The 12,795-nt window shown below is 48.7% G+C and overlaps 1 protein-coding gene across 1 annotated transcript in view; it reads right to left on the bottom strand.

Annotated features, from left to right (window-relative positions):
- Positions 1-11,089, bottom strand: part of RFTN1 (raftlin, lipid raft linker 1) — a 176,428-nt gene extending 165,339 nt beyond the window's left edge. Inside the window, exon 1 of the mRNA XM_070433349.1 lies at positions 11,012-11,089. The gene's annotated coding sequence lies outside the window, so the exon portion shown is untranslated. The remainder of the gene's footprint in view (positions 1-11,011) is intronic.
- Positions 11,090-12,795: the final 1,706 nt, after the last annotated feature.

Raw genomic sequence — 12,795 nt, 5'->3', positions numbered from 1 at the left:
CTATGCTGAAACAAGTCTAATATGCAAATTGACCGAATGGCAGAATGACCTGTCGTTATGATGTGCACTGACCACCAGGGGACAGATGCTCAAAGCAGGAGCTGCTCCCTGGTGGTCAGTGCACTCCCACATGGGGAGTGCCACTCAGCCAGAAGCCGGGCTCATGGCTGGCGAGTGCAGCAGCGATGGCGGGAGCCTCTCCCACCTCCGCAACAGCACTAAAGGTGTCGGACATCCCCCGAGGGCTCCCCCGAGAGGGTGCAGGCCGGGCTGAGGGACCCCACTAAGTGCATGAATTTCATGCACCGAGCCTCTAGTAAGATATATAATAGTGCCTTACATTACTGTAGAGTTTTGTAAATTTACTGTTTACTATAGGAAGCTCCCAAATCATGCTCATATTAGAATCCCACAATGTGCTTGGGTCAAAGGTTGGGTAGGGGACTTTGAGAAGAGGAAAGAGTGAAGTGAACAGCCTTGCCTGGTGCAGGCAAGATGATTCCTGGTGTGGCCATACATTCCCTCATGCAGCCATTCAGGCACATCTTCCTCGGGGGTCAAAGTCTCTAGCAGGGCAGAAGGTGATGGTTTTTTTTAATGTGTTCCCCAAATCCTTTGACATGCCTGCTGCTCAGATGTGGTCTATATCACCTCCCCCGCGCCCCCCCCCCCCACTCTGAATCTGGGCTCCATGACTGCCTGACCAATAGAACAGGGTGGAGTGACACAGAGCTAGCTTCTGGACCTGGGACTTAAGAAACTGGGAGCATCCACTGCCTGCTTCTTGGGATGCCTACTCTTGGAAGCCAGCCAGCACGCCAGGAGGAAGCCCAAGCAGCCCAAAGAGAGGCCCATGTGGAGAGGAAGCCAGAGCCAGCACCAACATGCCAGCCACCTTGCCAGTGAGCCATCTTGGAAGTTGGGCCTCTGCCTCAGTTAAGCCACTGACACCATGTGGATCAGAGGCAAGCTGTTTCCATCAAGACCTGCCAAAACTGAAGATTCCTGAGCAAAACACACCATTGTTGCTGTTGTAGGCCTCTAAGGCTTAGGATGATTCATCATACAATCTGTAACTTAATACCCCTAGCTTGCTCAAAATGACCATGGCCTATCGCCTCCTTGGTCAAGCACCAGTTGAGGTTGGCTTCCACCTAGTGACCCTGTTTTAGCCATTCAACCTTGGGAGGATATCTGGATTATTTCCAGTTTAGGTTGATGGACAGAGTGACTAAAAACATTCACGCAGAGGTTTTTATGAGGCATTCGTTTTCTCTTCTCTAGGGTAATGCCTCCGAGTAGACTTGCTGGGTTGTACAGTAAGTGCAGGGTTCTGTCTATGAAGAATGATTCCCTTTACACACTCAGAGTGGCCTGATGCTGACCCCACTGGAGGCCTGGAGGAAGATGAGACCCTCTTAGAGACCACCAGATTGGCCCCTCCCCCTCCTGATGCCGCTCACTGAGTGAAATCATGAGCAGCAGCGCTATTCATGCCTAATTCTCCTTTTGTTGTAGTTGTCTGTTTTTGTCAAGAACACACGCTAAAAACCACCTGTGTGTGACCAAATTTCCCCAGTACTTTGTGATGGTCCATCCAACCCCTACAGCTCTGCCCCTCCAAACTCCTACAGTCACATCACACTGATACGGAATGTAATTCAGGTTACATATTTTATGCGCTAGTGGATCGTTGGATCAGCTTAGATTACTTGACAATCCTTCAGGAGGTTTTTTCTTCTTTTTATGCCTGCCTTCCCGGAAGACATCCCTGCAGCTGGGTCTCAGGAGCCTCGCAGGGAAGACTTTATTTTCCTCCCTAGTCAGCATCCAGTTCCTAATTACTTCAGCCTACTTCTGCCAGACATTGCAAATAACCAGGAAGCAAAGACCCCCTCAAATAGTGACGTTCTGGAAAATCAATTCTTTCTGAATCAAGTCTAGAATGGGTATGTGTTTGATATACGGTGGACCAGCTTCATGCAGAAGTTGTGGGCTCCATGAGTGAGGGAACGTATGTTCCAAATTCATGCATTCAATCATTCATTCAATGTGCATATGTGAAGGCCTGCTTTGAGTCAGGTAATGGATTAAGAAATATAAAAATGGGTCCAGCCGGCGTGGCTCAGTAGTTGAATATCAATCTATAAACCAGGAAGAGATCACTGTTTGATTCCCCATCAGGGCATATGCCCAGGTTGTGGGCTCAATCCCCAGTGTGGGACATGTAGGAGGCAGCTGATCAATGATTCTCTCTCATCGTTGATGTTTCTATCTCTCTCTCTCCCCCTCCCTCCTTATTTGAAATCAATAAAAATATTAAAGAAAAAGAAAAATGGGAAGATCAAGACTTGCCCTCAAAGGGATGGCAAGTGAAAGGAGGAGAAAGACAATGAACAGATGCACGTGGTGCAGGGAGGCTGGCTGCTCTCAACTAGAGGTCTGGGCCGAGTGCAGGGCATTCAGAGAAAATTGCTGCGATATAATCAGGGAGCACATCGCCACAGACTGGGCTCCAAAGAAAGCTGATCAGCAATGGGGCACGATGCCCTGTGTCATGTTAAATGTGTTAAATGTCGAAATTAAATTTTTTTTTTTTTTATTTGAGAAGGATTTCTAATTTGTTTCTGAAATGCTTCCCAAGATGCCCATAAAACACTGGGAAAACCACTTCAAAAAGGATCGCCTCCTTAAAAGATGATTTTTCAGTGAGTGTTTGTAAGAACTGGAGTTGAAAGGCTCATTTTTTTTCTATCAACTAGCATGCACGCATTTAAATAATGGGGGCAATAAATGTAGTTATATTTTCAAATACAAATTAGTTTCATTAAGAGCGAGCCCTCATTTACCACACTTGCCACTAATCTGAGGCAAACAGTAAAGCTAATTTTAACAATTGCCAACAGCTCATGACAAGCAACCAGAGACAGGGCAATTATGTGCAATGACGCTGGATAAGCTAGCGAACTCATTTTTTATTTCTACACTCAAATCCCGTGTTTGAAGACTGAAGTGTGTTTATAACATCATTCAGTCACCTAAAGTAAGAACTGATGATCCAAATTTAAATATTTTACATAATTAGGGATGTCTCTCTCAACCCAGAAACGTAAATGAAAACTTCAAAATTCAATCAACTATTCAGATAGTGTCAAATCTTGATATCCTACAAACATAATCTAAGACAGAAACCCAAGGATAACTAAAATGTCACCCTTGAAAGTGCTCCTGATTCGATGCCAAGGAAAAGAACCATCTATAGGAAACAGTATTATTGTGTGGTGCCACTTTTTTAAAAAAAATAATCCTCACCCTAGGATATGTTACTGATTTGAGAGAGCCAGGAGGGGGGGAAGGAAAAGAGAGAGAGGAGAGGGAGAGAGAGAGAGAAACATAGATGTGTGAGAGAAACATTATCAGCTGCCTCCCGTACACACCCCAAACAGGGATTAAACCTGCAAACCGCAGGAGAGACCCTGAGTCCCAACTACCCAGCTAAGCTGCTCTGGATTCCCAACTCCACCCTGTGAGATAATAAATGTTTATTGTTGTTTTCAGCTGCCAAGTTCAGGAGTAACTTGTTATACAGCAAAAGATAAGGAATACAAAGGGCATTTATCAAAGGAAAACACTTGCTTACCACTCCACCCTCACCCCACCCCCACGTCAAAGTGGATTTCTTATGCAGACTTACCTTTCTGCACTCCTACTAGTCTGCATCACAACCACCCTCAGCTAGAACCAGCCCTCTCTCAGGAGAACTCGCGAGAACTCGCTACTGGATGTGTGGTTCCCAGCCCAGCAGCACAGGCATCCCTGGGAGCTGGTAAGAAATCAGAACTCAGGCCCCGCCCAGGCCTGCGAATCAGAATCTGCTGTTTAACAGGTGTTTGAATCAAGTCAAGTTTGAGAAACCCTGAGCTATGGAGGTGGCTCAGTCTTGGTTGTTTTCAAGTCCTGCTGCCCAGGCATTTGGGGTTGGGGACCAGGCATTAGTATTTTTTAAAGCCTCCTAAGTGAGTCTAACTGGCAGCCAGAGTGGACAATCTACCTGCCACTCTCAAGTTCACCTTCCTAACAGCGGAGCACAGGGGTTGGGTGCAAAGGCTCTGGAGCCACATCGCCTGGGTTCAAATCCCAGTGTCTCTACCTCGAGGAAGCAACCTAACTTCAGTTTTCTCAACTATAAGATGGGGATTAACTGCAGAATCTACTGGTAGGGTAAGGATTAAATAAGTTCATATTTAACAGAGCTGAGAACTCAGGCACCCAGAAAAAGTACTTTAGGTGTTAACTATTATAAGTACTTTAATAGCATGACTTGTTACCCACTATAAAGATTCCTTTTAACCTGCCTATACCCACAATTACACCACACTGAAAAGGGTGCATACAAGATGTCCCAAAGCACCATAAGAACCCCCAAGAGACTTCTCTAAGTTAATGAAGTGTTTAAATGAGCAGGCTGATTTCTTGTACTATTTCCGAAATTTGGTAATACACGATACAGTCAAGTTCCGTTAACCAGAGGTTGTGAAAAACTTGATCTCTTGCCATCCAACTTTGGTGGATTATGTCTATTACAACAAATTCTCCAAATCTGAAGAATGTGGGAGATATCCCATAAAACTTGAATGGTTTCCTCCAAAAGTATTTCCTCAGAGTGAAACTCAAAATAGGGAGTGTAACACAACACACACACACACACACACACACCAGTGGAAGCTGATAATCCTCTGCAAAGAATAAATGCTGACAATGACGGGGTCTGCCTATGGAACGACAAAACGGGACATTTTAGTTGTAAAAGCCAAAGGAATCTGTCAGTGAATTTCGCTTCCGGTGTGAAAAAGTGTGGAGGGCATGGCTGTGGGGGAAACACCACCATTGTAATACCATTTTACAAAGTCGTTTAAAAGTTGGTCAGTACCAAGCGAGCTGAGCAAAACACAGCTGATGGTGACTCTCTACCTCTGGCTGGTCCCGTTCCCCACACCCAAGGGCTGTTGTCTCCTTCGCTTGGAACCTGATTCTGGAAGAGTGTACAGCAGAGAGGGGAGAAAGCCACAGCACCATGGCCCCCACTGTCCGGCACAAGCAGGACACAAAGGCTGCCCGCCCTGTCCTGTCCAGCACTCCCGACACCGCAGGGATGGGCTGGACCAGCAATACCCTAAAATGAAGCCCTTAAGTACCCCAAATGGTGTCTCCTCCATCTCAGGCTTGGCAGGCAGCCATCACGCGTAGAATGCGACCTGATTTTCTAGCTCTTTGGTTCTCGCCCCGCTGAGAGCGATTTTTCTTCCTGAATTCAGTCCAGGTAGGGAGTAAGCCACACAAATGCATATTTAAAAGCTGAACTGAATTCTTATTTGGAGAGCAAGGAATTAACAGGGCTCAAGCAGTGGCCATGGTTTGCCTGCTGGACTGATCTTTTCAGAGAAAGCATCTTGGTGAAATGTACTACAGTGATCATAGAGGAAAGCCCCTTTGGGGGCCCAGGAGGGGAAAAAAATAATTTATGTCAAAAACTGAATGTGAGTGAGAGGAAAGATCACACACATACAACCTTTAAAAAAGTAAATATAAAAGAAAAATCTGGCTAAATTTATCTCTGTCAGTAAGAAATAGCCTAAGCCTTAGCCAAGTGTGTTGCCAATTCTTCAACTGAAAGAGACAAGAGAAATGCTTACTATAGAGTAACACTATCAAACAAACTTCCAGCAACAATGAAAATAATCCATATGACCCTAGCTGGCTTGCTCAGTGGTTAGAGTGTCGGCCCATAGACTGAAGGGTGGTGGGTTCAATTCCGGTCAAGGGCAGGTACCTGGTTGCAGGTTCAATTCCCCAGCACCAGTTGGGGCATGTGCAGGAGGCAACAAATCAATGTGTCTCTCTCACATGGATGTTTCTCTCTGTGTGTCTCTCCCCTTCCCTTCCACTCTCGCTAAAAATCAATGGAAAAAATATCCTCAGGTGAGGATTCACACACACACACACACACTCTTTATCTGTGCTGTCCAATTCCGCAGGCAATAACCACATGTTGAGCACTTGGAAGGTGGCTAGTGAGACTGGGGAACTGGATTTTTAATTTTTTATTTTCATTTTAATTCATTTCCATGTAAACAGCCACAGGTAGCTAGGGGCTACTGTCTGGGACAGCTCAGCTACAGACACTCAAACCAAACAGCTGGCAATGTCTTTCATTTCCTACAATAAAATTACAATCCTAATCAACCAATAATATCTTAAATTGTCACCAAAATTAGCACCTCTATACAGGCCCCAGCTGCCCCAAACTCAGCAAGCTTTAAACAAAAAGGAAAAGGACTAAAGACAGTGATTTGGTTGTGTCGTTGCCTGGGACTGTGTTCTGCCTATCCAGGTTACATTTCTACCATGTTATGGCTTTGCCTATTTGGAAATCCGTGCTTATGAACGGAATACGCATTTGGGAAACCAGAACGTCACAGCCTCTCCCCTTAACGTCTGGGAAACATCAAAATGTGAACTTAGGGCAACTTAGTTAACCTCGCTAAGCTTCAGTTTCCTCGAGGCTAAAGAGCAGATAATAATAGTGCTGGCCTCGCGGTAGGATTAAGTTCAGAGACTACAGCAGGTAAAGTGCCTAACAGTGCCTGGCAAGGAGTAAGCAGCTGGCAAGGGGTCACTATAATTATTATTTCCTGAATGACAATAGTAAAATCTGCAATAAAATAAGAACGGTGCTGCTCCCACGAAAGTTTGCAGTCGGCAAAGTTTTCCTGAGCCCCGTCACTTTGAACCTGTCTCCCAGGCTACCATGGAAAGTGGCATCGAGTAAAGTGTGTCTGGGGCCCTGAGTCTCGGCACTCACTGTGCCTCTCCAGAGAGGTGCTCACCTAGTGGGTACCATGCGTCCCAAGCATCGTTCAGCCAATGTTTATTGTATCCCTACTGTGTGGCAGGCGTGTGGCAGTCATGTGCTAGGCCAGTGATGGCGAACCTTTTGAGCTCGGCATGTCAGCATTTTGAAAAACCCTAACTTAACTCTGGGGCCGTGTCACATATAGACATTTTTTGATATTTGCAACCATAGTAAAACAAAGACTTATATTTTTGATATTTATTTTATATATTTAGATGCCATTTAACAAAGAAAAATCAACCAAAAAAATGAGTTCGCGTGTCACCTTCGACACGCGTGTCATAGGTTCGCCATCGCTGTGCTGGGCTGTGGAGGAAAACAGTCCGCTGAGTGCACTATCTCAAGGCTCTTCACCATCTGCAACGCTTGGCCCCCACTGAGACACCTCGGGGAGATGTAAAAACTTCACCCTGGGGTCCCTCGCAGGCAGGGAGGCTCCATTCTTGTTTCCTGGACCAGCAGAGCCCAGGTTCAGCCGCTGGCCCCCAGAGAGGAATAGCGATATAAGGGGACCTGAGGGGAACCAGCCCATTTTTTCAGCAGGGACAGTAAGGGGGTGTTGACAGGCCATGTTCTCACCGACAGGCCAAATCACATTAACAGGAAATCTGTTCCGAGCCTTCAAAAGGCCAAACCCGATCATCCTCACAAAGCAAACACAACCCCTTTCAACAAGCTGCCGGAGCCGGTGAAATCCAACGGGACGCTCCACCAAGTTCACACCAACCAGACCAATCTGCCCGAAATCCCCCAGGAGTCTCTAAACAGAAGTTTAGTGGAATTCTGTGGAGTTCAGGGGTTATTTTTCTTTATATAGAAAGCGCTCAGTCAACCTTCTTTCACAACCAAGCGTACATTCCCCTATGGAATTCCCTTCTCTGAAGATTTCTAAAAACAAAATATCCCTCTGATTGCCTGCCATCATTTAACTGTAAACGCATTTACAGGCAGAGTTGGGGATTTCTCACAGCTCCCCCACCTTTGAAAACAACATGTTCCACGCCGTCTCAGGTGGGCCCAATTTCTGGGCCCCTCTGGCCCCAGAAGAACACTAGTTAAATCATACTTGCATTCTAAAACCTCACACTTGTACTCTTGATGATGGGAATGTAAAATGGTATAAGCATGTTGGGGAAAGGTCTGTTCGTTTCTTGGGAGGTTCTAAGACCAAGCAATTCCACTCCTAGACATTTACCCACAAGAAATGAGAACGGATGTCCCTAGGAAGACTTGGACACAAATATTCATAGCACCTTTATTCACAATACCCCTGCCCCCCCCCCCAAAAAAAAAACCAAACAAACCTGGGAATAAGTCATGTGTCCATCAACAAAGGAATATATAAACAAATTATGGCATAGACATAACCTGGCCTATAACTCAGCAATAAATAGAGACCAAATGACTGAACACCCAACATGAATGAACCTCAACATCATGCTGAGTGAAAGAAGCCTTACACAACACTGTAGAATCCCACTTACATGAAGTTCAAGAACAAGTTAAAGGAACCCAGAGTGAAAAGCAATCAGTGGTATTTGCCACGGAAAGGGTGGGGAAGGGACTGACTGGAAATGGGGATGAAGGGACTTTCTTGGATGACGGTAATATTCTCCTTCTTGATAGAGACAGTAATATTCCCCTTCAAATGCCAGGGGTGGGGAACCTTTTTTCTGCCAAGGGCCATTGGGTATTTACAACATCATTTGCTTAATATAATTCACTTAATATACATTTATGTTGTTATGAAAAAAGCTCCCAGATTTATTGAATTTCGAGTCCCGCCTGTGGTTGCCTTGGCAGGGCCAGACCAAATGATTTCAAGGGCCTTATACCGACCGCAGGCTGGACGTTCCCCAACCTCTGGGTTGTATATACAGGTGTAAAAATCAGTCAAAATATGACACAAATGTTACTCTCAAGATTTTTGCATTTCGCTATACATATATAAATTATACCTTAAGGAAAATCATGAATATACACTGAACTCTAAATAATAAAGTGGGTGCTGAAATGTTCAGGAGTGACCTGTATCAAAGTCTGTAATTTACTTTAAAATGAGTAAAACAGTAAGTCTGACTGATAATGGATAGAGGGATGAATAGATGGAGAGATGGGCAGTCAAACCCAGATAGCAAAATCACAGGCCCTAGGTGTAGGCATTTGGATGGTCACTGCGGTTGCAACTTTCCTACATTTTCTAAAATGACATGGGTAGGGGAAAGAGTCCTACTGCGCTCTCCTTAGCCCACCACATCAGAAATTTGGCAAGGCTCTCGTGCCCACCCAGCCACGGCCCCACATCATTTCAGCGCTGCTGAAAAGCGAAGATTGCAAGAACACGAGCAGCTTTACAGGAACTCACATCACTCATGCCAAAGATTTTCTGCCTGTTTCCCTACAGACAAAGCAGTGATTTGAATGTAAGCCAAAAATTCCTTCTCAAGAGGGAGAAAAAGGACACACAGACTGGTGTTCCCAATTTGTTCTCCTTCCATGCCTGCACCCAATCCATTAGCTGACTGTCTAACACTCCACTTCCATTTGCCCCATGCCCATGCCGCCAAAGACAAAGAAAGAAAAACCAACCCCGCGACCTGTTCTACAAATGCAGCCAGAGGATGAGGTCCCAGCTCTCCAGCCAGATACCCCACTGGAGGCAAAAGAGGATGCAGAGCTCCTCTGAGGTTAAAGTGATTTCACCGAGGTTAGCACACACATGCACCGAGAGCCCCAAACAACTTGTTGCTTAATCCCTCTGCCGGGTTTGGTGACATCTGGGGTCACTTGAACTTAGTGGGGAAATCAGATGTTCAGAGGTACATTTCAGGAGGCCCGGTGGCTAGGGATACGTGGGGTGTGTAGCTTGAGCTACCCACAGACCCAGAGGTCGCGCACATTATGCCGGCCTTCCTTCCTGGCAGGGCCTCACTTATCCTGAGATGACACACAATAGCAGGGGCTGCAAGACGCCTAGTCTGACTGCCAGCCCAGCATCTGAAAACAGCTGTACCAATTACAAGAGACTGTTGCTGGAAACCAGGGCAACCACTCAAATGTAGGGATTTGTGCCAGACTTTTGGGAGAAAAAAAAATACTTTTTGTTTGTTTGTTTTGAAGCCCCCTAACAAACTCACTGACACCACCCAGCGTCCCTGGGAACTACCCACAAGCACACAGGGCGGCCCAGCGTGTGTGCAACAGGGCGCGCGCGCCTGGGTCTCACACTTGGCCTCCACGCTGTTCTTGCTGCCAAACACAGCGAGATACAGGTGAAGGGCAAGCGCCTTGGCCCAGGAGGAGGGGGTGCCTGCCTGACAACGGGGTTTCCTAAAATATACGCTGCCACCACCCCACCCTGATCCAGACCCACCCTGGCGTCCCTTGAACCTAGGAAAGCGGGTTAGGTCGAGGGAAGAAACCCCCTTACAAAGGGGAAATGCCCGTTTTCAGCGCTGGGGACTCCCCCAGTCCCTGGTATCTGAGCCTCTACTGGCTGCGGTGCCTCCTCTGAACGCGTCCGCTCCCACCCATCCATCATTCCTACCCCGGGAGCAAACCCACCTCCTAGGGCGCACGCAAAAGGGCAGCCGGAGCCGCCTCCACCCCACCCCACGCTCTCTCCCTCCTGAACCGCCAGCCTGATCTTTGCAGAGGACTCCCTGCAGCCTTGTCCGACCTAGACCCACCTGTAGCCTGGAAGCTTCCTCTCTGATTCCTTCCCAGGCGTCCCCGAGCCTGCAAAACCCACGACCCCCAACAGATTGCTCGGGTGCCTCTCCGCACAGCGCGCCGGGGATGATTTTCTCCCCAATAAAGTTGGCCCACGACTGCTGTGCCCCACGGATCGGCCCGACCCCAGCCAAACTCGGGCCGGAGGTGCGCGGGGGGAGGGGGAGGGGGAGTTGCGCGTTGGGGGAGGGGGGTGAGAGGAAGGGTCCTCTGGCAGCCCCGGCGCCTGGGAAGCACGCCCCAGCTCTGACAACCTGCAGGGAGGCGCCACGCGGGGCTCCCCCTGTCCTCGGGGGTCCTGCAGCGGGGCCAAATGGAGGGGTTTGTGCCCGCCGACACCCCAAATCCTGCCGCGCACCCACCTACCGTTCTGGACTCGCTGGGGAGAAGGCGCGGGTACCGGCTCCCTGAGACAGTGTGTTCCGTCCCGGGAGGAAAGTTTGTGCCATGCAGAGGCGGCGGCGCGGAGAAGGCGTGAGCACCAGTGGGTGTGGGTGGGGGCGGGGGGCGGCGACGCGCTGTGCGGTGTGTCTGTCCCTCCGGCGATTTAGTGCGTCCGTCGGAGCCCGCGGCCGCCGCGCTCCCGCTCGCTGCGCCCTGCGCCCGGCGCGCTCCGGCTCCAGTCCCGACGCGCCCCCGCCGCCGCCGCCGCCGCCGCCGCCGCGCGTCCGCCGGCTACACTTCCTCTTCCTCTGAACTCATGTGCAAAATATGCTGCGCTGCATCTTCGGAGAAGCCGCGCTGCCCCTCACAGCGGCCGCGCGGGAGTGGCGGGCCCGCCCCGCGCCCCTCCGCGCTCCGCGCCGCCACCTCCACGCGGCGGGCAACCTGCGTGCGGCACAGGCTGCCACCCCGCCAGCGACCCTCGCTCGGTGCAGAGGTTAGAAGCTCACGCACCCGCCCTCTCTCCTCCTAACCAAGGCTGTGTGTGTCAAGAGCGCACGTGGGATACTGGGAATCCCTCAGATTTTGAGCTAGGATGCTGGAGGGCGAATGCTACCAAGGTACTGATGGCTGGAGGTGGAGGGTCATGAAGAGAGGACCATTTCCCCTCCCCATTCCACAGGTGGGCCCATCCCCAGGTGGGCCCAGTGCTGCCTACGTTATTTATTGGCGGTTAGTGCTTTGGGAGAGGGATAATGCCACTGTCTTCTTGCCAAGCCCTCTGCCACCAATTCAGGGTGTCCAGAAGGTGTGAGAAGGGGAACCATTTACCCTGAATATTTGGCTGCCCAGCAAGGAAATTCTATAAATAAAGCGCCAGCCCAGGGCTACTTTAGTCAAGTGAAGATGTGAGGCAGTGAGTGTATTGTCAGAAATTTTCTTCTTGGAACTATTTAAACAAAGCAGAACTACAGCGTAGGGGTTAAGAGCAGGAACCCTGGAGCCAAACAGGCTTGGCCTCCTGGCCTCCCTGTGTACTGTGTGACTTGGGTAAGTGACTTAACAGCTCTGGCCTTGTTTCCTCATTTGTCAAATAGCACTTCCTCCTGGGTTGTGTATGTAAAGTGTTTAGGAAGCATCCTATAACTTAGCTATTATCATTGCTGTTATTATTGCGACTATTATAAGGGGACTGGAACAGACAGCGGACATAATCTAATGAATTGTCTACATTTTCTGGTTTCGAAAAGAGGGGGTCTTAGGCATTGGAGTCCACAGGGTAGGCCAACAGTGTTACAAATGAGGTCCTTCTGGTACTAATCACACCTCCCCAGGAGGTAAGGAAGCGCTGTGTTGTTTTCAGGAATTCTTCTGGTTACCAGAGCGTCTCAGAGAATTTCTTCTGTGTTTTTCTTTTTCCATACCCATCCCAGTTCTCTTTTCCATCTCCCTGCCCCCACCAGGGTTTTTTTGTTTTTGTTTTTGTATCCCTTCCCCTTTCTTCCCCACCGCTTGCTGGCCTCAGGCACCACCACCTCCAGTCTCCCTCACTCTCTGCCCTCCCTTGGCTTGCCATCTTGGAGAAAATGAGACCAGGTGGACAGCCCAAGTCCAGGTTCACGCAGTAGTTTGGGGGGACAAGTGCCCAGGGGCACCACGGACAGTTTGGAACACCCACGTATGAGGCCTAAGGGAGGGACCTTTATGATAGTTTCCTGAAGCCCCCAGGTGTTGTAAGGCAAGGCCCATCTGAAATCTTTATGATC

The sequence above is a fragment of the Myotis yumanensis genome, unplaced genomic scaffold (assembly GCF_028538775.1).
Source record: "Myotis yumanensis isolate MYYU_CA2020_CCGP unplaced genomic scaffold, mMyoYum1.0.hap1 SCAF_14, whole genome shotgun sequence".
NCBI lineage: Eukaryota > Metazoa > Chordata > Mammalia > Chiroptera > Vespertilionidae > Myotis > Myotis yumanensis.
The sequence above is the reverse complement of the archived record's forward strand: the minus strand, read 5'-3'. Positions and strand labels throughout refer to the sequence as shown.